The 22593-nt window shown below is 44.5% G+C and overlaps 1 protein-coding gene across 3 annotated transcripts in view; it reads right to left on the reverse strand.

The window, feature by feature from the left end:
• Positions 1-22593, reverse strand: part of ZFPM2 (zinc finger protein, FOG family member 2) — a 552362-nt gene that overhangs the window by 57574 nt on the left and 472195 nt on the right. The window contains exon 1 of one of the 3 annotated variants that reach the window (XM_060243338.1): positions 9363-9417. The exons of the other annotated variants lie outside the window; for them this stretch is intronic. The gene's annotated coding sequence lies outside the window, so the exon portion shown is untranslated. Of the gene's footprint in view, positions 1-9362; positions 9418-22593 lie in introns of those variants that run through there. 3 annotated transcript variants of the gene reach the window in all.

Genomic DNA, 22593 nt, shown 5'->3' on the forward strand with positions numbered 1-22593 from the left:
AGTTGAGAGCCACACCTGATCCCCCGGCTGGACTGGGGAGCCTTCCTGCCTCTTCCGGTCCGCAGCCAGTTTATAGGCTTCCTTGGCCCGCTGTAGCTGCTCTCGGAGCAAGTCTTGGCTGGCGCAGAGTTCTTGCAGGTAGGCCTCGACGGCGGGGACATTCGTGGGTGGCAGGATCGCTGGGAAGAACCGAGGGTCGTAGCCGTAGGTTGCAGCAAACGGGGTCATTTGGGTAGACGAGTGGACCGCATTGTTGTATGCAAACTCCACTAGAGGCAACAGAGTGGTCCAGTCGTCCTGCTGGTAGCAGGTGTAGCAGCGGAGATATTGCTCTAGCGTGGCATTGGTGCGCTCTGTCTGACCATCTGTCTGCGGGTGGTAGGCTGAGGACAGGTGCACTCGAGTACCCAGGCTGGAATGGAGGGCTTGCCAGAACCGAGAGGAGAACTGGGGCCCCCGGTCTGAGATCAGGTGGGCTGGGAGTCCGTGCAGACGAAAGATGTGTTGCAGGTAGAGCTGAGCTGTCTCCTGAGCTGTGGGAAGTTTCGGGCACGGAATGAAGTGGACCATCTTGGTAAATAAGTCGACGACCACCAAGATGCAAGTCTGCCCTTTGGATCGTGGGAGTTCCGTGATGAAGTCCATCGAGATGGTATCCCAGGGTCCTGAGGGTGCGGGCAAGGGCTGTAACAACCCCGTCTTTGGCCCGCCGACAGACGTCACAGGAGCTGACATAACGGGCAACATCGGAGCGAACTCGTGGCCACCAGAATTCTCGCGTCAGCAAGTGGGTGGTCTTATGCTGTCCAAAGTGCCTGGTGGGCAACGAGTCGTGGGTCAGGCATAGCACTTCTGCCCATAAGGGCCCGGGCGGCACATAGAGGCGTTCGCGGTGTAGCAAGAGACCGCCTCGAGTTGTGAACTCGCCTGCCGAGTCATCTTGGAGGGCCTGGAGGTGTTGCTGGACCCAGGGATCATTGGCCTGGCTAGCACGAATGTCCTCCACGAGTGTGGGTGAAGTGGAGGTGGCTGCAAACACTGAGGGCGGCAGGATGGGAGCAGCGGGCACGGCCTCAGTTGAAGCAGGGGCGTATTCCGGTTTCCGGGAGAGTGCATCTGCTTTCCGGTTCTGGGTATGGGGATGTAGGAGATCTGGAAGTCAAAGCGAGAGAAGAATAGGGACCACCGGATCTGGCGCTGGTTGAGACTGCGGGTAGTCTGGAGGTGCTCTAAGTTCCGGTGGTCGGTGAGCACTTGAACAGGGTGGCGAGCCCCTTCGAGGTAATGCCTCCAAACCTCAAAAGCCGCCTTGATCACGAGCAACTCTCTCTCCCAGATGGTGTAGTTCCTCTCCGCAGCGGTGAGCTGGCGCGAGTAATAGGCGCAGGGCTGAAGTGGCTGAGACAGCTCCTCGCGCTGGGACAGCACTGCTCCCAGGGCCACGTTGGAGGCATCAGCTTCCACCGTAAAGGGAAGCTGGGGGTCAGGGTATCTCAGGAGTGGCCCGGTGGCAAAACGGGTCTTCAGAGTGGAGAAGGCGTTATCGGCCTCTGGGGACCAGCAGAAGGGTTCTTTGGGGCGGAGTAGTTGAGTCAGGGGTGTTGTCAGGGAGGCATAGGCCGGGATGAATTGCCGATAGTAGTTGGCAAACCCAAGGAACCGCTGCAGGTCTTTGCGATTCTGAGGAGCCTGCCAGGTCAGGACCGCTTCCACTTTTTTCGGGTCCATGAGGATCCCCTACGCTGACACAATGTGACCGAGGAATTCGACAGAGCGCAGGTCGAAGTCGCACTTCTCCAGCTTGGCGTAGAGGCCATGGGTTCGTAGGCGCTGCAGGACCTGGCGGACGTGCTCGGCGTGCTGGGCAGGATCGCGGGAGTAGATTAGGATGTCATCTAGATATATGATTGCGAAGCGGTCGAGCAGGTCCCGGAATATGTCGTTCATGAACCTCTGGAAGACAGCGGGGGCGTTGGTCAATCCGAAGGGCATCACCAGGTGCTCGTACTGCCCGTATCGGGTCCCAAAGGCGGTCTTCCATTCATCTCCGGGCCGTATGTGCACCAAATTGTACGCTCCACGGAGGTCCAGCTTGGTATAGAGTTGGGCCCCCTTTAAGCGATCCAAGAGTTCAGGGATCAGTGGTAGAGGGTACCGGTTGCGGATGGTGATTTTGTTCAGGGCCCGGTAATCATTGCACAGTCGGAGCTCCCCACTTTTCTTCTTCACGAAGAGGACTGGGGCAGACAGCGGAGAGGTTGAGGGTCGGATGAATCCGCGTTTCAGGTTCTTATCTAGGAAGTCTCGCAGAGCGGCCAACTCAGGCTCCGACATTGGATACAGACGCCCCACCGGGAGTGGTGCCCCAGGTACCAAGTCAATGGCACAGTCATAGGGCCGGTGAGGGGGAAGCTGATCCGCCCCTGTCTCCTCGAAGACATCGGAGAAATCCGCATACTTCTGAGGGGGCTGAGGACCACCACTCGGGATGCCGGCTGCCAGAGTGGTGGGAGGAGGCAGGTGGGGGCATGGGTCTCGGAAACATAGTTCCTGCTGGGCCCAGTCCACGATGGGGTTGTGCAGCTTCAGCCAGGAAAGGCCCAGAATCAGTGGGAAGCGAGGCATGCGGGCGACATTAAACTGCAGCTGTTCTTGGTGCTGCTGGACGTGGAAAGTGATGGGACAGGTCTCCTGGGTGACGGGCCCAGAACGGAGGAGGCGCCCGTCAATAGCCTCCACCAGCGACGGAATCGCTTTTGTCTGCACCGGAATCTGGTGCTGCTTCACAAAGGCGGCATCTATAAAACAGTGGGCTGCTCCCGAGTCCAGCATGGCATACACGAACAGCCAGCATTCGTCAGGCAGATGGAGTTTGACAGGTAGCAGGAACGGGCCCGGGGTCTCAGCCCGCTGTTCGGAGGACCCAGCTAGTCGCCCCAGGCTGGGGGGTCCACTTACGCCAGGGGCTGCCCTTTTGGTGGCGGTGGCAGCGAAGGTCCGGGTGTCCGATGCTTAGCAGGACAGCCGGAGGCATAGTGGCCTGCCGTACCGCAGTAGAGGCACAGATTCTGCGTGCGGCGTCTGGCCTTTTCCTCTGGGGTCAGGCGGGGTCGAGCAGCTCCAGGCTGCATAGGCTCATCCTTGGCGCTGGTACTAGCTAGGGATGGGTTAGGAGCCAAGTGGCACGGCGCAGGGAGCTGGTGCCCTCTGGTCTTGGCGGCGACTTTCCAGGCGGCCATCGATGCGGAGGCAGAGCGTGATAAGTTGTTGGAGCGTGGGTGGTTGCTCCACCCTGGCCAGCTCATCCAGGACCTCCTCTGCCAACCGCTCGGTAAACTGGTCCATCTGGGCAGCCTCATTCCACGCCAGGTCTTGGGTCAGGAGCTTGAATTCGGTGGCATATTGGGCCACCGAGGAGTTGCCTTGCTTCAGTGCCCTGATCTTCCGGTTGGCTGTGGCTGCTTGGACTGGGCTAGAGAAAGCAGCAGACAGGTGGGCCTCAACCCCCTGGTAATTAGTTAGTAGGGGAGAGGACGTGACCAGCAAGGGTATGGCCCATTTGGCCGCCTGCTCCTTTAACAGACTGATGATGAAACACACCTTTGTCTTGTCATTGAGGAAGTCCCTTGCTCTCAGTTCGAAGTACAGCCGGCACTGTGCTAGGAAGGCAGGAAATTCTTCCACGGCACCCCCAAACCTGTCAGGTGGGGGAACTGGGCACTTGGCTGGAGCACTGGCCGCAGGTTGTTGCTGCAAGTGCACTACTGCCTGTGTTAGCTGCTGTACCTGGGCTTGGAGCGCAGCCAGTAGTTCTGTGGTTTCACTTGATTCAGCCTCCATCCTGTGGAGTGGGTGTTTGTCGGGTGGAAGCAATCTGTCACGGCTGGGGCCGGGTCAGGCAAAGTCCAGAGGCAGTCCGAGGTCTGTAGCCAGCAAGCAGGAGTGTCCAAGGTGCCAAATCCAAATCGCTGTGCAAGTATCACAGGTCCAAGGTCCAGAAGCCGAGGTCAGGGAGTCCAGAAGTCAAAAGCCGAAATCAGGGAGTCAGGAACCAAAGTCAAGCCGGAGTGGATGCTAGAACGTCAGGGAGATGACTAGTTGCTTCCACAAAGCCTCCTCCCAAAGCCCACAGCTATATAGCCCTCTGCTGGCTGTTGCCCATTTGGGCTAATTGCTGGCTCTGGGAGGCAGCCAGGATCCTGCTGAGACTCAAGCATCCTTGCTCTTAGGAGGGCCAGAATCCTCTCAAAACTCAGGACTCAGGGAGCGTCTTGCTTGTGAGCGTGCCGCCCTCCTCCGATCCCTGAGGTCCTGACGGAGGCGGTCACGCACACGAGTTACCCGAGAGGGCGAGGCAGGGGGGCTGGGATCTTCTTCAGCAGGAGGCAGGGGTACTGGTGCAGGTAGCAGGGGTACAGTTTCCTCAGCAGACTCGTCTTCCTCTGCAGGGTCCCCAGCACCCATGACATGGGGTCTCTATAAGGACCCGGAACCTAGATCCCTATTTTCCTTGTGCTCCCAATAAGGTAAGTAGACCCTCCAGAAAGAGAGTCACATAAACACAACAGGATTTAAAGGGGGACTGTATATTTAAAAAAACTATCATGAAGGTAGAATGACAGCAGGGAAGTAGGGCTTTCCAATGTTTTGCACTGAGTGTCACATGTATGACTATCTGTCCACAGGACAGAAGTCTTGGGTGTGTGCTCGATGCAAGGAGCTTCTGGTCCTCAGGGAATGAGTTCGTACCCTTGAGGCCAAGGTGGTGGACCTGGAAAAGCACAGACAGTCAGTTAGGCACTTGGAGAAGACTCTCAGGGACGTGTTAGATGAGCCCGCTCTGAACATGGCAGCCCCAATGCTGCCAGGGAGCATAAGGGTCGAGAGGGAACAGGGCACCGTGCTGAGGATAAGGGGAATGCGCCCTCAGAAGGGACCTCTTCTTCAGTTGGTGAGCGGGTATCCTTTCGCGCCAAGGAACCATCTCTGGACAGGGAGGGGGGGGGGTCTTGGTAGTTAGTGATTCGATCCTTAGGCAGCTGGGTGGCAAAACCACGTACTGACCATATGGTGAATTGCCTTCCTGGTGCGAAGGTAGCGGACATTACGCATGTTGTAGATAGACTGATAGACAGTGCTGGGGAGGAGTCAGTGGTTGTGGTGCATGTTGGCACCAATGATGTGGGAAAATGCAGTCGTGAGGTCCTGGAGGAAAAGTTTAGGCTGCTAGGCAGGAAACGTAAGGCCAGGACCTCCAAGGTAGTCTTCTCAGAAGTGCTACCTGTTCCACATGCAGGGCTGGCGAGACAGGCACAAATCAGAAGTCTCAATGTGTGGATGAGATGATGGTGTAGGGAGGAAGGGTTTAAGTTTGTTAGACACTGGGATGCTTTCTGGAACAAGAGGAAGCTGTACAAAAGAGACGGTCTCCACTCTATCTTTTGATTTGGTGATCTTTTGGAACTTGCCAAATGTCTCTTCCTCCAGTCTATCACTTCTACCTTGCTAAATCCAATGTAATGTATAACTTGATTGATCCTACCTTTAAAGTCTTTGATCCCTTTTCCAAGTGTCAGACAAAACCCGGTAACAAATTATGCAGTCCCTTCAAGCTTATCATCCTAGAGAAATGTGCGAACTTTCCCAACTTAGCGATTCAACATAGCCATCTATGAAACATCAAAGCCCCTTTGGTAACTACCGACCCCCATCCGTTGTAACCCTATAAAGTGTGGATCAGAACCCCACATCGAGGTGCATTCTGTAGGGTGCCATTTGCAGTCTGTACCACCCATTACTCCTGTAACTGGGTCTATAAGGCACATTACGCTGTGTGTTCGCATTCCTCTCTTTGTATTTTTCCTTTGGATAAACGCCTCCTCTTCTGGATCAGGTGAATATTACCCGCTTCAACAACCCCTGAACTCCTATATTGATAACCTCTATTTTTCTTAGACTCTTGTTTGCTTGTACAACATGTGTGTGTCTGTATAAATCCTCTTGATATATATCTTAAGTAAACACTATCAAATCACTATTGTGTGGTCTATTCTTGGCTGAAAACCCAAACTCCGTATTATTGAAAGCAAAGATCTTCACTCCTAATTCGTTCTACCAAGTCTCTTAGCTAACTTCCCCATCAAAATAAGAGACTTAAAGCACTGCCTGTAACAAAAGATGTTGTTTACCTTGACTTCCAGAAAGCTTTTGATAAAGTTCTTCATCAAAGGCTCCTTAGTAAGCTCAAGAGTCATGGAGTAAAAGGACAAGCCCTCTTGTGGATCAAAAACTGCCTAATTAATAGGAAACAGAGTAAGTATAAATGGGCAATCTTCGCAGTGGAAGATGGTAAGCAATGGGGTGCCACAGGGCTCAGTACTGGGTCCCATGCTCTTTAACTTGTTCATAAATGATTTGGAGTTGAGAGTAAACAGTGAGGTGGCTAAATTTGCAGATGACACTAAATTGTTCAGGGTGATGAGAACCAGAGAGGATTATGAGGCACTCCAAAGGGATCTGCTGAGGCTGGGTGAGTGGGTGTCAACGTGGCAGATGAGGTTCAATGTGGCCAAGTTCAAAGTAATGCACATTGGGGCCAAAAATCCCAGCTACAAATACAAGTTGATGGGGTGTGAACTGGTAGACACTGACCAAGAGAAAGATCTTGGGTCATGGTAGATAATTCACTGAAAATGTCAAGACAGTGTGCGATTGCAATAAAAAAAAGGCCAACGCCATGCTGGGAATTATCAGGAAGGGAACTGAAAACAAATCAGCCAGTATCATAGCGCCCCTGTATAAATTGATGGTGCGGTCTCATTTGGAATATTATGTACAATTCTGGTCACCGCACCTCAAAAAGGATATTATAGCATCGGAAAAAGTGCAGAAAAGGGCAACTAGAATGATTAAAGGTTTTGAACACTTTCCCTATGAAGAAAGGTTAAAATGCTTGGGGTTCTTTAGCTTGGAGAAACGTCGACTGCGGGGTGACATGATAGAGGTTTACAAGATTATGCATGGGATGGAGAAAGTAGAGAAAGAAGTACTTTTCTTCCTTTCTCACAATACAAGAACTCGTGGGCATTCAATGAAATTGCTGAGTAGTAGGGTTAGAATGGATAAAAGGAAGTACTTCTTCACCCAAAGGTTGATTAACATGTGGAAGTCACTGCCACAGGAGGTGGTGGCGGCTACAAGCATAGCCAGCTTTAGGAGGGGGTTAGATAAAAATATGGAGCAGAGGTCCATCAGTGGCTATTAGCCACAGCATATTATTGGAACTGTCTGGGGCAGTGATGCTCTGTATTCTTGGTGCTTGGGGGGGGGGGGGCAAAGTGGAAGGGCTTCTAGCCCCAATTGTGAACTCCTTTTTTTTTGGCCACTGCGTGACACAGAGTGTTGTACTGGATGGGCCAGTGGCCTGATCCAACGTGGCTTCTCTTATGTTCTTAACTGTAATAGCGTGAGATCTTCAGGTACCACTTGGAGGCTTGCAATGCTGCTTGGGCCAGTCACACACTGTTACCCTAACTTATTTCATAGTAGGAGGGAGACCAATGTTGTAAGTGTTTTTGGATTCCCATTAGAGAGAAAACTGGAATATAAAATACTAAATAAATAAGGAAGGAAGCCATCCCAATGGCATGCAAGTCTCGGACTGGACTATGCAAAGGTTTTAAATAACCATCAACATATGCTGATGGGGGGGAAGGGGCAGAGGCTGCGAGACAAACATGCTGAAATGGTCACTGAATGAGGTCATCAATAAGGGATTTAAAGCAGGGACTTTCAGGTTCATAGCTCTCTAAAAGGGGCAGAAGTAATTTTAAAGCTTCCAAAGAAACCAGTGTGAAAACATGAAAAGAAACATTATTGGTGCCTGGTTCTTAAATGCTTGTTTTACCTAAAGGAAGTAGCCTACTTGAGGCTAAACGTTTCTGAGTGGTCACTTCCAGAGCATATTAACCTAACTAGAAAAAAAATCAGAATTTTCTTGGCATGCATCCCATTATCAGCAATTAATACTGTGACATCTGACCCATGTGGATTTAGGCATCCATGTTTTCCTACATGAAACAGAGTTATGGAAGATTAATGTAACTTGTTAGCAGGAATTTCAAAGCTTATTCTAAATTGGCTTGCACAACTGCTCTGTGTTTGCTTTGCTAATGAATACCTATTAGAAGAGAACATGCTTTCCACAGCTGACCTTAATCTTTTTTAAGGCTCAGATCAGGTCTACAGAAGATAGCCACTAGCACCACCACTACCACCACACACACACACACATACAGAGGATTAAGAACGCTTACTGAAACCCCAAATTGCTTGTTTAACTCACATGGAAAAGCATATCTGCATCTTCTTTCTGATTAAAGTGTCAGAAAAATTCCACTTCACTGGTGTGTAAAATTTGTATCAACTCCATCCCCAAAACAACGTTATCATTATGGTGCTCAGACTGAAGGGGGGAAACAAGATTGACTGCCTGCCTCTCCTTTCTCTCTCCAGTTTTCCTCTTACTTTCCTTCCCCTTCGACATATAATTTCCCCTTATAGAAATAATATAGTAGACAAATATACAGTGTTGACTGCACTGTTGGATTCTTTTAAAAACGCTACCCAGCATTTTTTTTTAAAAAATGCCATTAATTTCTTTAAGGCATGTGGTATGATTTTGCTTTGTGGTAAAAATGTGTGCACATCTAGGTAAGCAAGATATTCATAGGAATTCATCAACGATAATTGTAAATGAGCTCTTGGGGGGGGAATGCAATGGATAAGTTGGAAAAGAAAAATACACTTGAAAAAGTACTTAAAGTTCTGCCTGTTTACATGGGAAAAAGCAGCCTGTCTTTGGAATATAAATGTAGTCTCTCTGCTCAACCAACTGTTTCTTGTTTATGACAAAGAAGTAAATAATCCATTGATCTGACAGCAGGGCACCTGCCTTACCAACCGACTATGTATCAGTGGTCCCTGAACCCTCATTATTTTCCCTCAATTAAAGTTCATAGTCTCCTAAAGTCTGTTGCTGAGCAGATGTACAACTGTTCTTGACTGCTGAACACAGAAGAATCACAATTTTAGAAAACGACTGCCATTTCATAAACCCTAGAAGTGCTATCATTTGTTTTGGTGGGATAGGAAAAGCAACAAATTGTATGTCTCTTTTATAGGATGCTTCAGCAGAATGCTGTTGAAAAGATTATTCAAGTATACAAAACTGACAAATAAGCAGTGCAATGTAAAAATGGGTAATGTGAGAAGTTTTTTTTAAAATAAATATTCAAGTAATGGATACAGAAATTAAAAAAAACCTTCTTTGGGAGAGAATATAAAAAATGAGTTATATTTACCTAAAATTAGACAAAATTTGAGGTATGAGGAAAATCAAACTGGAATCAATGATCTGAAAGAGAAGTGGAAAAAAAATATATAACACAACTGATAAATTGAGGAAGCTGGAATTCATCCAGTATTTGCTATATTGTTATTCTGGTTGTACGATTCTTTCCAGTGAAGAAACGGAGAAAATTCCTAGGAATTATTGCTAGGATAATACTTCTTGCAATAATAATACAGCAATTCTCTAATGGAAAAAAATTAAAATAATTGATGGGTTCCTTGTTTTCACATTTGTCTTGTTATAACCCTATATATTTTAACAAATGAAAAAGAGGTTATTACCTGGGAATTTGCTACAGAGTTTTAAGTGTAATATGAGAAAGAATGAGAGTTGGGGCCCCATAAGGTTGTCATTTGCCCATTGGTGCTGGGGAAACCCCCAGTTTTCAGTACTCCAGCCCCACCCCCAACAGAGACATTGCCATACAACATCCTTGATGTGATGATGTCACTGGAAGTGATGTCATCATTCTGGAGACCTTGTTTAGGGGGCACTCTGGTATGTGGGCATGCTCTATGGTTTTGAGGCTGAAAAAAAAACCCCATAGAGTTTGCCCAAATACCAGAGCATCCTTGGTGCAATGACAACTTCCAGGAGACATTATCATGCCAAGGATGTCACACAACACCTTTGTCCATTCCTGGAATGCCCACCAAAGTTCCCCGCTCCAGCAAAGGTAAGACCCGGCAGCCCTAGGGTTCCCTCCTCTATGTAATGTTGTCATGTGGCCTTGAGAAAATGTCCTGACCAAACCTCTTTTAAAGGGACAAGACACTGTTCACTAGGCCTGTTGGCAACCCTACATCTTATTTCCCTTTAGTGTAATTTATGTTAATTCAAGAAAACAATCAAAAACTGGAGAATGGTTAAAATTTGAGCTCCATCAGAGTTTAAATACTGGGGACAGAATATACGCTTAAGCGCTCAAATTTGTCATTTTTTAAAAAAAAAAATTCTCAGAAGACTACATCATTGTTTAATAATTCAATATGTCTAAGCCACTTTTCAACATTTGATTTCAGCCACCATGGTGAAAAGAGGATAATTAAAAAATAGTACTCTCCATTCAAATCTTACTCTTTAGTGACTCAGCAATATTATTTCCACACAGTATTTCAGAAACTGCCAGTGAGGTATCTGTTATGTAAGCAAATGTATTTTGCATTGGAATTAGAGTAGCTTGCATTTTTGTTTAACTTTCAATACTATGCTTTGGCATTTGTACAAATGGGAAACTGAGGTGGCCAAAAAGAATTCCAAACAAACAGCAAAGCTTTGGATGTTCAGATTCCTTCACAATTAATTATACAAGTATATTATTGCTGCAGTTTTACTCTCTTGCCCACCAAGATGTCTTTATTTGGGCTCTTTTTGAAGTAAACAAGTACAAATATTAAAATTATTCATGCTGAACTAATGACTCCGTCATTGTAATACTCAATGTGAAAAAGGAGCTTTGCAAAACAGGTAGCAAAATATTGTATAGAAAGCAGAATCACTTTGAACAAATGCCAGATAAGTTTTAGGGCACCAGCTTTAAATGTAAATAAACATGGATTATATCTAGGGTTGCCACTTTGGGGATGGATTGGAGTTTGGGGAAAGGTTGGGGTTTGTGGGGGAGGGGCCTCAGCATGGTACGATGCCATAGAGTTCACCTTTCAAAAAAGCCATTTTCTCCATGAGAGCTGATCTCTGCCAGTTGGAGATCACTTGTAAAAGTAGATCTCCATGCCCCACCTGGAGGCTGGCAACCCTAAGTATCTGGTCCTAAATTAACATCAAAAGGCCTCCTTTTAGAGCTAAAGTTTGTGTGTTTCTTAATATATGGGGTAATTTTTTTTTTTGCTTTTTGACTTTTTAAAAAATAAACAAAAGAGGATGGATCGAGTGAGCGGAAACACAAATAAACTTGGTGCAGTTGTGCTTATGGAATATCTTCTGCAATACATAGTGCTTTCTTCTGTATCTTATAATCTTATAATGTCCAGAATCATTTGTACAGTCTTGCACAAGCAGAAAAGCAGTTCAGAATACACTATGTTTAACTTAGCACGAAGTGTAGCATCTCATTCCCCCCTCCCCACTTCCATTTGGAGAAAGACTCTAGCACATGCAAAAATCTTCCAATGGATCCAAGTCAAGGTTGCGCTGACACTAAAATTTGCTGTGCTTACACTCTCTTTCTGTTCTTTACATTCAGTACATGTTCAGCCTCGCAGCCACAAAGAAAACCCTGCAGAGGAAAGACAGAGTCCCACCCCCTAGCAGTCCCAAGCTGAATCAGACCCTGGTAGGACTGCCAATCCCCAGGTGGGGGCAGCAGATCCCCCGGTATGAAGACCCTCCCCCTGCTTCAGGGTCATCAGAAAGCGCGCGCGCGGGGGGGGGGATGTCTGTTTGGCACTCCATTCTTCCCTATGGAGACATATTCCCATAGGGTATAATGGAGAATTGATCCACTGGTATCTGGGGCTCTTTTTTTGAGGTAGAGGAACCAAATTTGCAGCATTGCATGCAATGTCTCTCCTCAAAACACCCTCCAAGTTTAAAAGGATTGGACCAGGGGATCCAATTCCATGAGCCCCAAAAGAAGGTGCCCCTATCCTTATTTCCAGTGGAGGGAAGGCATTTAAAAGGTATGCAGTCCCTTTAAATATGATGGCCAGAACTCCCTTTAGAGTTCAACTGTGCTTGTCACAACCTTGCTCCTGGCTCCACCCCCAAATTCTCCTGGCTCCACCCAAAAAATCCCCAGATATTTCTTGAATTGGTCTTGGCAGCCCTCGGCCCTGGCATGCTTCCAAACTCAAGCAGGGCACTTTTGTTTTAGTTGGCACATGCTGGTACAGTGTAACAGCATCTCTTTTGACGGTTGGGGTTTAGGCCATTTGTGCTGAACTTGGCCCATCCTGAAGCCAAAGCTGCGTCTGCTGATAAAGTCTGCAGGCTTGACAATGTACATCTGGCTGCACTACCACCTTTTTTCTTGGCCAACCAGCCCAGCCTTCTCTGCCAGCCCGCCTGTTTCTGCTTTCTAGACTGATGTTTCTGAGGCTAATGAGTCACAGACATGCAGAGACTTGGACATGGCAATTGGTTTCAAGTAACTGATGGTCACTGAATTCCCTCATTTCTTTTAGGAGTCTTCTGGAAACATGGCAGCCCCAATATAAAATAACTACTTTTATTCTCTTAATTCCTTATATATTACTTAATTGAAATGTTTCTGTGCTGGCTTTCCACCTGAATAGGGTCTCCAAGGCAGTGAACACCATGAGTATTGGGACGGAAAAAGATGGTCCCCAAGTAATGTTCTGCAGTAACACAATCAGAGTCTGTTGAAAGAACCCCAACCCGACTCATGGCCAAAATGCTTGACCAGAAGTGAGCTAATACAGGAGAAAGGAATGCCCTCTAAAGTGAGGAGAACAAAGATTTTTATTATAATAATTCCATCACCATTCAAGGTCAAAATCTCCCCCAGAGGACTCAGAATCTAAATATCAACAGTGAGAAAGAGAGCAGAGGAGGAAAGAGATACCACTTTGCAAAATATACAGTACTAGATGGTAGCACAACTCTCCCAGCCCTCAAAATACAGTACATTCCTGTGCTCAGAAAAGGAAGCATTAGACTCACCAACCTATCTGTGAAGTGACAATATGGCCTTATAATGAAACTCTTGTATCACAAACCAAAGCTGATAGAGATTATATTGTGGTAACAATAAATGTTCCTTCATTATGTTTCATTGTCTCAACAGTCCTTGGACTGACTTTTGTCATGCCCATAACAAAGCAGCAGTGGGGCATTGTGAGGTCAAAACATTTTTTCCCTCTTATGAGCCGCTGGATGTTTAAATGCATGTTTCTCTTTATAACGTCCTTTCCTCTCACTTATCTTGTGTGTCTGTGTGTACAACAAAAAGTCTAATATTATTCTACAATGGTCTTCAGCATTTTATAGACTCTATCCACTTGCTTTGACAAAGTAATTTTTTAAACCTGATGTACTCAAACATTCTTGTATTTATCTCTGCAGACATTATAGGATCCGTGTTTGAATAATTAAAAGGGTCATGACTCCTGATTAGGTAGTGGCTGGCTACATATCCCAGGATGCCTCATGCAAGGGGACATCAATACAAGAATGCAAACTGTTGATGCCCTTACCAGTGAACTGCCAGTGTACCAACTGAAATGGACAAACTAACTGATGCTCCTATTTTATGTGTTCATTTTGCAAATTACACTAAATGCGCAGTGCACATAAATTAATCCTATAGCTGCACTATTTACGAAAGGTTGTGGACTTGAGCTTCAAAACAGGCCATTTCATAAAAGCTTCTCAGAAAATAATGTTTGAAGACACTGTAACAGTTTGATTTGGTATATGTTTACTTGGGAATGTTCCACTCAGTTCAATGGGGATTTCTCACAAATGTACAGGATAGATTCCAATTACTGCTATTATTGTGCTGTATCTTTTTGCTTGCTCTTAATAAATGCTGCTGCCTTATAACTTTTCCTAAAAATCTAAATGATTTGACTTTATCAGTGGGCCAATGGGAGCTCTGCAGATCAGTGGTGTGTGTGTGTGTGTATACACACACACTATATATATATACACTAAGCATGCATGAATAGAATAGTACAAGGCTTCACAAATGAGTGGGTTTGGAACCCTCCAGTTTCTCTGATGTGGGTTTTGATCTGACATTTAGATCTACATTCCATATTTATTCCCAGCCAATGTTGATTAGAGCCTTGATAGAGGTATGCTTTATTGCTTTAGACACTGTTGCTAGTTTTAGCTTGGGTTTTTGTTTTGCTCTTTACTGTCTTCATTTCACAATTTTTACCTGAAGTAAGCAAGACAGATCCACAGTCTCATTTCTGCTTTATGTTCTTTGCTGATGGGAGTAATATGGTGTTCAAGATAAATATCCAAGCAGTTGTGGGGCTCAGTTTGGAGCCTACTCAGATCAAAATGCAAGAGCGCTATGTAACCCCATCAGCAATCTGGTTGTTCCTTCACTAAAACAGATTACCTAGATCCCTCAAAATCCAATGTGCATTAGCATCATTGCTACAAAGGACAGAATGAGAATCGAATGGACTTCATCTATCCTGTGTGCTACTGGTATTTTCTTCCATGAAATGTGGGGTTTGATCAGACTCACATGTAACTCTTAGTCATGAGTGTATAGCTCCATTAATTTAGGACCCAATCATTTATCTAATATAAGATGACAATCCAGCAAGGATGTTTATTTCTGTTAACTGCTGGATTGCATTAATGTATTTTTGCACTAAGAGCCCCGTGGTGCAGAGTGGTAAAGCTATAGTACTGCAGTCAGAGCCCTCTGCTCACAACCTGAGTTCGATCCCAGCGGAAGCTGGTTCAGGTAGCCAGCTCCAGGTTGACTCAGCCTTCCATCCTTCTGAGGTCGGTAAAATGAGTCCCCAGCTTGCTGGGGGAAAAGTGTAGATGACTGGGGAAGGCAGTGGCAAACCACCTCGTAAAAAGTCTGCCGTGAAAACATTGTAAAAGCAACGTCACCCCAAAGTCAAAAACGACTGGTGCTTGCACAGGGGACTACCTTTACCTTTTACCTTTATTTTTGCACTGCTGCCGGAAAACTGTAGTTCAATCCAGTAAACTCTGAGCATGTACCAACACATGGAATGACACACTGACTGCTAACACTACCAGTGGAACAGTGAAGAAGGAGCAAATTCACTTATATGTATCCACTTTTAAATATAAGCAAACATTTATAAACAGCAAGTATTTGGCCAGGTTCCACACCAAATACCGCTAACAGCACCACAGAATGTTTTTCAGAATGTTTTAATTGTAATGGTATTTTATTGGTTTTTAAACTGTAAATGTAGAGATTTGAATCGATTGTTAGCCACCCTGAGTCCGCTTGCGGAAAAGGCGGGATAGAAATTTAATGTAAATAAATAAATAAATAAACAAACTCACAGATACAAAACCACCTTCAAAATAAGGTTGCCAGGTCCCACTTTGGGGGTGGAGCTGGGAGACTTTCACATTCCCTAAAAATAAATTTAAAAAAATACAGCAACGCAGTTCCCCTGAATATGGTCTTCATTTCCTCCTCTCCTTTTTTGAATTCAAATGGTTACACAGCAACTGCACTTCCATTAAAATGAAAGTGAACTCACACACACATAAATACGAAACAGCTAAAATAAACAGTTTGCATGCCCACACTTTTGTGGACTCCCTGTGGTAGGGTTGCCAATCCCCAGTTGGTGGCTGAGAATCCCCCAGTTTTGAGGCCATCACCTCACTTCAGGGTCATCAGGCGGCAGGAGGGGGGGGGAGAGAGAAATGTCTGCTGGGCACTCCATTGTACCCTATGGAGAACAATTTCCATAGTGTATAATAGAGAATTGATTTGTGGGTATCTGGGACTCAGGGGGGGTGGCTGTTTTTTGAGGTAGGGGCACCAAATTTTCAGCATGGCATCCAATGCCTCTCCTCAAAACACCCCTCTCCCCAGGCAAGCGCAGTAGTATGGGTCCAGGAATGGATAAAACTAGAGAATCAGAGGTCTAAGGGGTAGAGTTTTTCTCTATCCCATACGCAGGTTCTAGTTAAATCTTTACTATCCCTTTTTGAGCAGGAACACTCAGGAACGCAGTTCCGGCTGGCTTGGCATCAGGGCTTGTGGCCTAATTTGTAAATGAATCCTGCTGGGCTTTTTATATTAAAAAAGCCCAGTGTGAAACAATGGTGATGTCAGTGGCAGTGGCCTAAAATACAAATGAGTTCCTGCCTTTTACTATGCAAGCAGCTTCTGAAAGTTATACAAAACCAACAGAGGGATTGGGCTTTCGCTTCCTATCACTCTCTCACATATGAGGTTCTTCCTGCCTGCCTCCCCCCCGCAGTTTCAGTCGCACACCTTGCAAAACAGATGCAGTTGCAAGCTTCTGAACCTGCCTGAGATCTAAAGGCGCATGGTGGCTGTTGGGGTGGGACTTCTCCCCGATGGCCAGTTGGCTGATGATAGGGAGGAGCCTACAAAACCGGGGTATCTCCCACCCGGACCTAGGGACTGGCAAGCCTACCTCAAAAGCTACTAATTTTGAATTGACAGCAAATATCTGATGTGATCATATAAAGTGTCAAACTCAGTGAACTGCAGAAGCCATGGTCCATAGGTAAAAATATCACACTTGATCCAGCCCAATGGTTCCAAAATTTTATTTTCTATGGGTATTTTAAATAATCATTAAATGGACTTTCAATTATTTATTTGATTGTGGTATTTGCTCCCATGAGGTACATTAAATTCAGAAATGCCTAGTATGCCTAATATGCATTGAACAAATAAGTGTTTAGGATGGCCTGCAATGAATACAAAGAATGCCATAGTCTGTTAAATTGTCACAATTGTCATAAACTAAGGTGGGATGTGACAGCAGCAAATCATAGGCTGTGCTGAAGTCACTAAATCTTGGTTCCTTATGGTATATTTCTTCTAGCACACTATGCTTCACAACTGGGATTTTCTATCTTAGTTTACTACATAAAGCATTGTAGTTTAACAGATTATTACACTGAGAATTTGTAAACTACTGCAACACACCAGAAATGAATTTTTGGATCAGTCTCATGAGGCCAGGCTTTTAAACAAAAGAACAGTCAATATTGTCCATTTATCCTTCTGTTGTGTCCTACAGTATTATACTATGGTCTAGAGTGCACAGACTAGGGTTGATTCCACATGAACATTTTTCTCTGTTTCAACAATTCTGGTCATGCACTTCTAGTCAGGACTTCTTTATTTGTAATGAGTTAAACTATATATATTTAAATAGTAAGGATTTGTTTCCTGAAGCATAAAAAAGGATTTCCTAGTTTTTAAAATGGATCACTGAAGATGATAGTGTGAACATATTATTTCCCATGTGCTTTAATGGGGTCTAATAAATCAAGATTGCATATTGAATAATGCATTGACACTTAGCATAATTATTAATTAGTAAGGCCAATAGTGAAGCTACCACTTTGATCTCAAAATTGCTAAGGTTGGTCCAAAGCTATTCCATCAAGCATGAAGATGCCCACTGATCTGAACTGTTCTATATGTGCTCAGAACTATGAAACATAGACAAAACTGGGTATTCAGTTCATAGTATGTCTTCCCAAGGAAACCTATTTACTTCTTCTGTTTTGGCCTGCCTCTAAATATTCTAGATCAGGGCTGCATCTTTGGCTGATCAATAGGTTCTGGCATTGCTAAGGATGTCCTTTTCTTCATCAAAAGTTGCTGCAGTTAGCTTACCTGTTCCTCCGTTTTCTTCTCCTTCTCATGCTTCTGCTTACCTACATTCCTGTTCTACGCTGCCTCTACCCCATGCCCTTGAATCCAAGCCTTAACTCTGCTTTCAAACTGATCACTGTTCTAGCAGGTTGTAGCATGCCAGTGCTGACAACTGAGAGACATATCCAAGAATGCTTGGATCATTTTTTGCCCCCCAAGTCAGAATAAAGAATCAGATACAAAGAAGTTGGATAAAACCAAGGGCCACTTTATCTAGGGGCTGACAAGAATTGTGGCCTGGTCAAGGCCAGGGGTCTCAACAGACACCTCCCCTGTCATTCAATGGGCGAGCAACCCAGCTCTATCCAGGCCGGTTCAGCAAGCAGGCAAAACCCAGAAGATCCAATCACAAGCCGGGCAACTCAATGAAAGGAACCTTCCAGGTAAGCCCCAAAGGATGGTCTCCCACCCGAGGCCGGTGAACCCAAAGATTGATCCTCCCAGTTCCCTAAACCCACTTAAGGGGATGCTTTCTGGTCCTCCCCGAGCTGCATAAGATCACCAACCAGAAAAAACCTGCCAGAACTAAAGTGGGCCAGAATCAGCCCATTTAACAGCACACCCATGCAGCCATTTCCATGATCCACTGACATGCTATGCAGGGTAGGCAAAAAGCACCCCAACAATCATGCCAATAAGTTGGGGATCAAAAAATTCCTACTCAGACCATGGGGCAACCAGCAAATGCCTACAAAACAATCAGGAAAAGAGGGAGGGCCGATCGCCAGCCAGCAACTGGCAAGAGCAGGGAAGGGGCTGCTGCTGAGACAGCAAGCTCTGCCTCCCACATAATCACAGGCTCAAACAGGCCTGTTTGTCTTCCTCCCTTCCTCACAGGGAGGCAAATGAGTCCCTCTGGCCTCACAGCCAAGGCTGCTAGTCGGTTGGAACAAATAATATATAATTATTTTGCTTTACTTATAGCCCGTCCTTCCTGTAAAACAGGCTCAGGGTGGGTTACATCATAAAACAACAATCAGCAGTTAAAAACAAATTAAAATATATAAAAAAACTAAGATTACAGAAGGTAATACAAATGTTTGAAAATGAAGTTATTAAATGCACCAGCATTTGCACTTCAGAATCCTATTTTCAAGGCGGTCTAATTAGAATGAATAGGACCTGATATGAACTACATTCTGCATCTACTGAAGTCAGCTGAGCATTCTACCCAATGAGTCTTAAGTCACAGGGGCCTGGAGATCTCCTGGAACAACAACTGATTTAGCAGACCTTCCCTGGAGAAAACAGTTGCATTGGAGCTTGGACTCTATGGCATTATACTCCAACTGAGATCTCTCCCTCCCCAAAACTGACTTTCTCTAGGCTCTACCTCAAATCACCAGATTGTTGCTTAATCCAGAGTTGGTACCATCTTAAGATCTCCCACGCAAACATTTTGGCCTGAAAATTCTCCTATGTGCACATTTTGTTTTTTTAAGTACCTAGTCTGATGAAGGGTTCTGGGAAGACTGAATGCTGAAATGTATCATTTCGGTTTGGCCTTTAAAAACAGTGTTACATAGCCTTTGTTCCTAGTCAGCTAAACAGCTGTATGAATTCTGATGGATTCTTTTTGGGGATGGAGGACCAGAACCACCAGCATTTCTCAGTAAGAGTTCCATACACATCTTAGTTTCATGGGCAGCTAAAAATAGCATTCTTTTGTTTAATAATGTAGCTTCATAATTTCAGTAATGAGTTTAAAATATAATCAGGCAAGAGGATAAAATGCATCCTCCAACTTTTAAGGAAAGCAGAAATTTTGAACCCTCTTTGTGCCCATGCAATGGTAAAGTTTAATGTTAGCTGCAAGGATTTGTTAAAAATCACTTTCTTTCACTAACATTACCACACTAATATATTTAACATAGGCATTTACATGCTTTGCATTTTAAGTGCCTCTGAAATTCAAGCACCAAGTCTGCACATTTCAGCTGCACCATCAGATGTAATGAGTTATGGTACTATCGGCATGTTGATAAGCTATAGCCCAAAGAAGAACAAGAAGGAAGTATAAAAAATATGGCCAGAGGATGGGATAAAATTATCAGCGAGTGTGTTTTCCTGTTTGGTTTTAATCTACATTTAATTAAATTCTTATCTTCTGTGTACTTATGGTCGCATTTGAATGGCGAGACTGCATTCATTATGAATGGTAAAACTTAACTCAGAGAACATTTCATGTGCCTCCTTGTAAGGAGGAAGAAGAAAAACGCTTTATTCTTTACTCTTAGGTCTTATTAAAGAAGGGTTAAGTTTCTTTGGGCTTAAGTGCTGCTGAATACTTAACACTGTGGCTAACTGGTTTTGAAAAGGTGAATTCTAATCAATATATTATCAGTTTCAAAAATTTAGTATCTAGCCATTAAAACCAGCAATGATTAAATCACAAAGTGCACTAAAGAAATGCTTTCTTCATTCTTCCAAAGGATGATAAACAGAAAGGCAGAATTAGAAATATTTCTAAAAGGACTACAGACTGTTACTTCATTAGTAAGCAAAAGTTACAATTGAACTAGATCTTTTTTCTCTGAATAGCCTAACAGTTTTATTTTGCAATTTCCTCTTTAACCATGCAATCCTAAACAGAATTAAATCCTTCTAAGTCAACTGAAATCACCTGAAGGATTGCACTGTAAGAATCTCAGAACTCCCAATGTGTAAGGAATATCCTATGACTCCATCCTTCAGTTTATTATCAGCTTTCCATTCTGTCACTTTTGCTGGGATAGAAAGGGATAGATTTAATTCTTGTACTTTAGTTACTAATCACAAGGTTATAATTTCTATCATAGTTAATAAAAACTTTCTGCATCTATTTAACTTATATATGGTTTTCAAATGACAGCATAAAATATCATTTACATACATTTTACTATGAATTATGAATGTATTTATTTTTTCCGCTTTTTGTGCTAGTCTCTGTGACACTCTGAAGATTTTGTTGGAGCTATCTTATGAAGAAACCTTACGACATTTAAGCATTTTAGAATACAAAAATTATGATCAAGTAGACGACTTGCAAACTCTGGGTTGGGAAGTTCCTTGAGATTTGAGGGCGGAGTCTAGGGAGGGAAGGGCTTGGAGAGCGACCTCAATGGGTGAGACATAATGCCCAAAACTACCATTTTCTCCAGAAGAAGAGATCTCTGTAGCTTGGAGATCTATTGTAATTCCAGAAGATCTCCAGGTTCCATCTGCTGGCTGGCAATATCTCTGAATGTAAACATTGGACACAAGGTGAGCCCAGCACTAAACATTTTCTGTGGCCAAGCTAAGTACATCAATATGCTCCTTTTGATTAAAAACTCTGAAGTAGGTAAAAAATGTAACCTCTGATAGAGTAAGTTTAGAGCCAGGCCAAATTAGTAAAAGTCATGTAGTTTCAAGAGGCCACTTGGAAACAGAGCTAGATTTTGGCAGCAGGCCTGAGGTTGTCTATCACAGGTCTTACCAACCAGGTCCTATTGAATCCTGAGGGTTGATACTAATGCAAAATAAAAAGCAAAATGAAGACACGAAACAGTGTCACCTGACAATGGAAACATATGGCTTGGACTTAACAGGTAACGGCCCAGAATGTGCTTCATGGTATGCCAGACCCAATGTGAAGGCTGGCAACCCCTTTTTCCCCACTTTTTGTGCTAGGAGAGAAACATTTATGCAATTATCAAATAAATGTCTTTGATCATGATGTGGGGGGTGAGCTTTGAGGACCAGTAAGAAAACCTGATGACAGGACTCGGTTTGAATTGATCCCACAGCTTCTGAGGACATTTAAATGAACATTCACTGGCCCTATATTTTGGGAGAAAGAAAGCATTTTGACTAAATATATGTACATATCGCTACAGCAGGCCCTTGACCATTAAGACCAGGTCTGAAACTGAGAGAGTGCCAATGAAGGCTTCTTCTGTTAAGTTCCCAGTGCCATTCTGTGTCAACCTCCAGAATCACATTTAGGGTTGCCAGATCCGGCTCAGGAAATATCTGGGGACTTTGAAAGTGGAGCCAAGAGCAAGGTTATGACAAGCACAATTGAACTCTGAAGGGAGTTCTGGCCATCACTTTTAAAGGGACCATGCTCCTTTTAAATGCTTTCCTTCCATTAGAAATAATAGTGAATAGCGGCACCTTCTTTAGGGGCTCATACAATTGGAACCCCTGGTCCAAACTTTTTGAAACTTGGGGGGCAAGTTGGTGCCTCTACCTCAAAAAACAGCCCTCCAGAGAACCAGATACTCACAGATTGATCCTCCATTATAACCTATGGAGATCAGTCTCCATAGGGGATAATGGAGAGCCCAACAGACATCCCCCCCACTTTTTGATAACCCTAAAGCAGGGAGAGAGCCTCCACACCAGGGGATTTCCTGCTCCCTGCTGGGGATTAGTAACCCTCATTACATTGTCAACAGAGCAGAGGCAGTTTAATAACAGAGAATTGCCAGTTAGCAGTTTGGGATTTGATTATTTAAGCAAGCTGACATTCTTTGGAATTCCCATTCTCCATTATAGCTTTCCCAGTTAGATCTGATTTTATAAAATTACTCAGTCTGAAAGCATAATATAAATGAATGGATAACATTTATATTTGGCCTTCTTATCACTCAAGGAGCTTAAAGTGGTTTGTACATAGGAATCCCAGGCAGTTTCCCAGATCAACTTATCTTGAGTACTGTTGCTGAATTGTGCACATTCATTTAAAGCTTTTCAGGATTTAACTGCACATTAGCCATTAGCAGCTTCAGAGGGGTAATCTGAGTGGAGCACCTCTTTGCAAGATTTCAGGTGCATTTTTTTCTTCCTC

This window comes from Heteronotia binoei, chromosome 7 (assembly GCF_032191835.1).
Source record: "Heteronotia binoei isolate CCM8104 ecotype False Entrance Well chromosome 7, APGP_CSIRO_Hbin_v1, whole genome shotgun sequence".
NCBI classification, from domain to species: domain Eukaryota; kingdom Metazoa; phylum Chordata; class Lepidosauria; order Squamata; family Gekkonidae; genus Heteronotia; species Heteronotia binoei.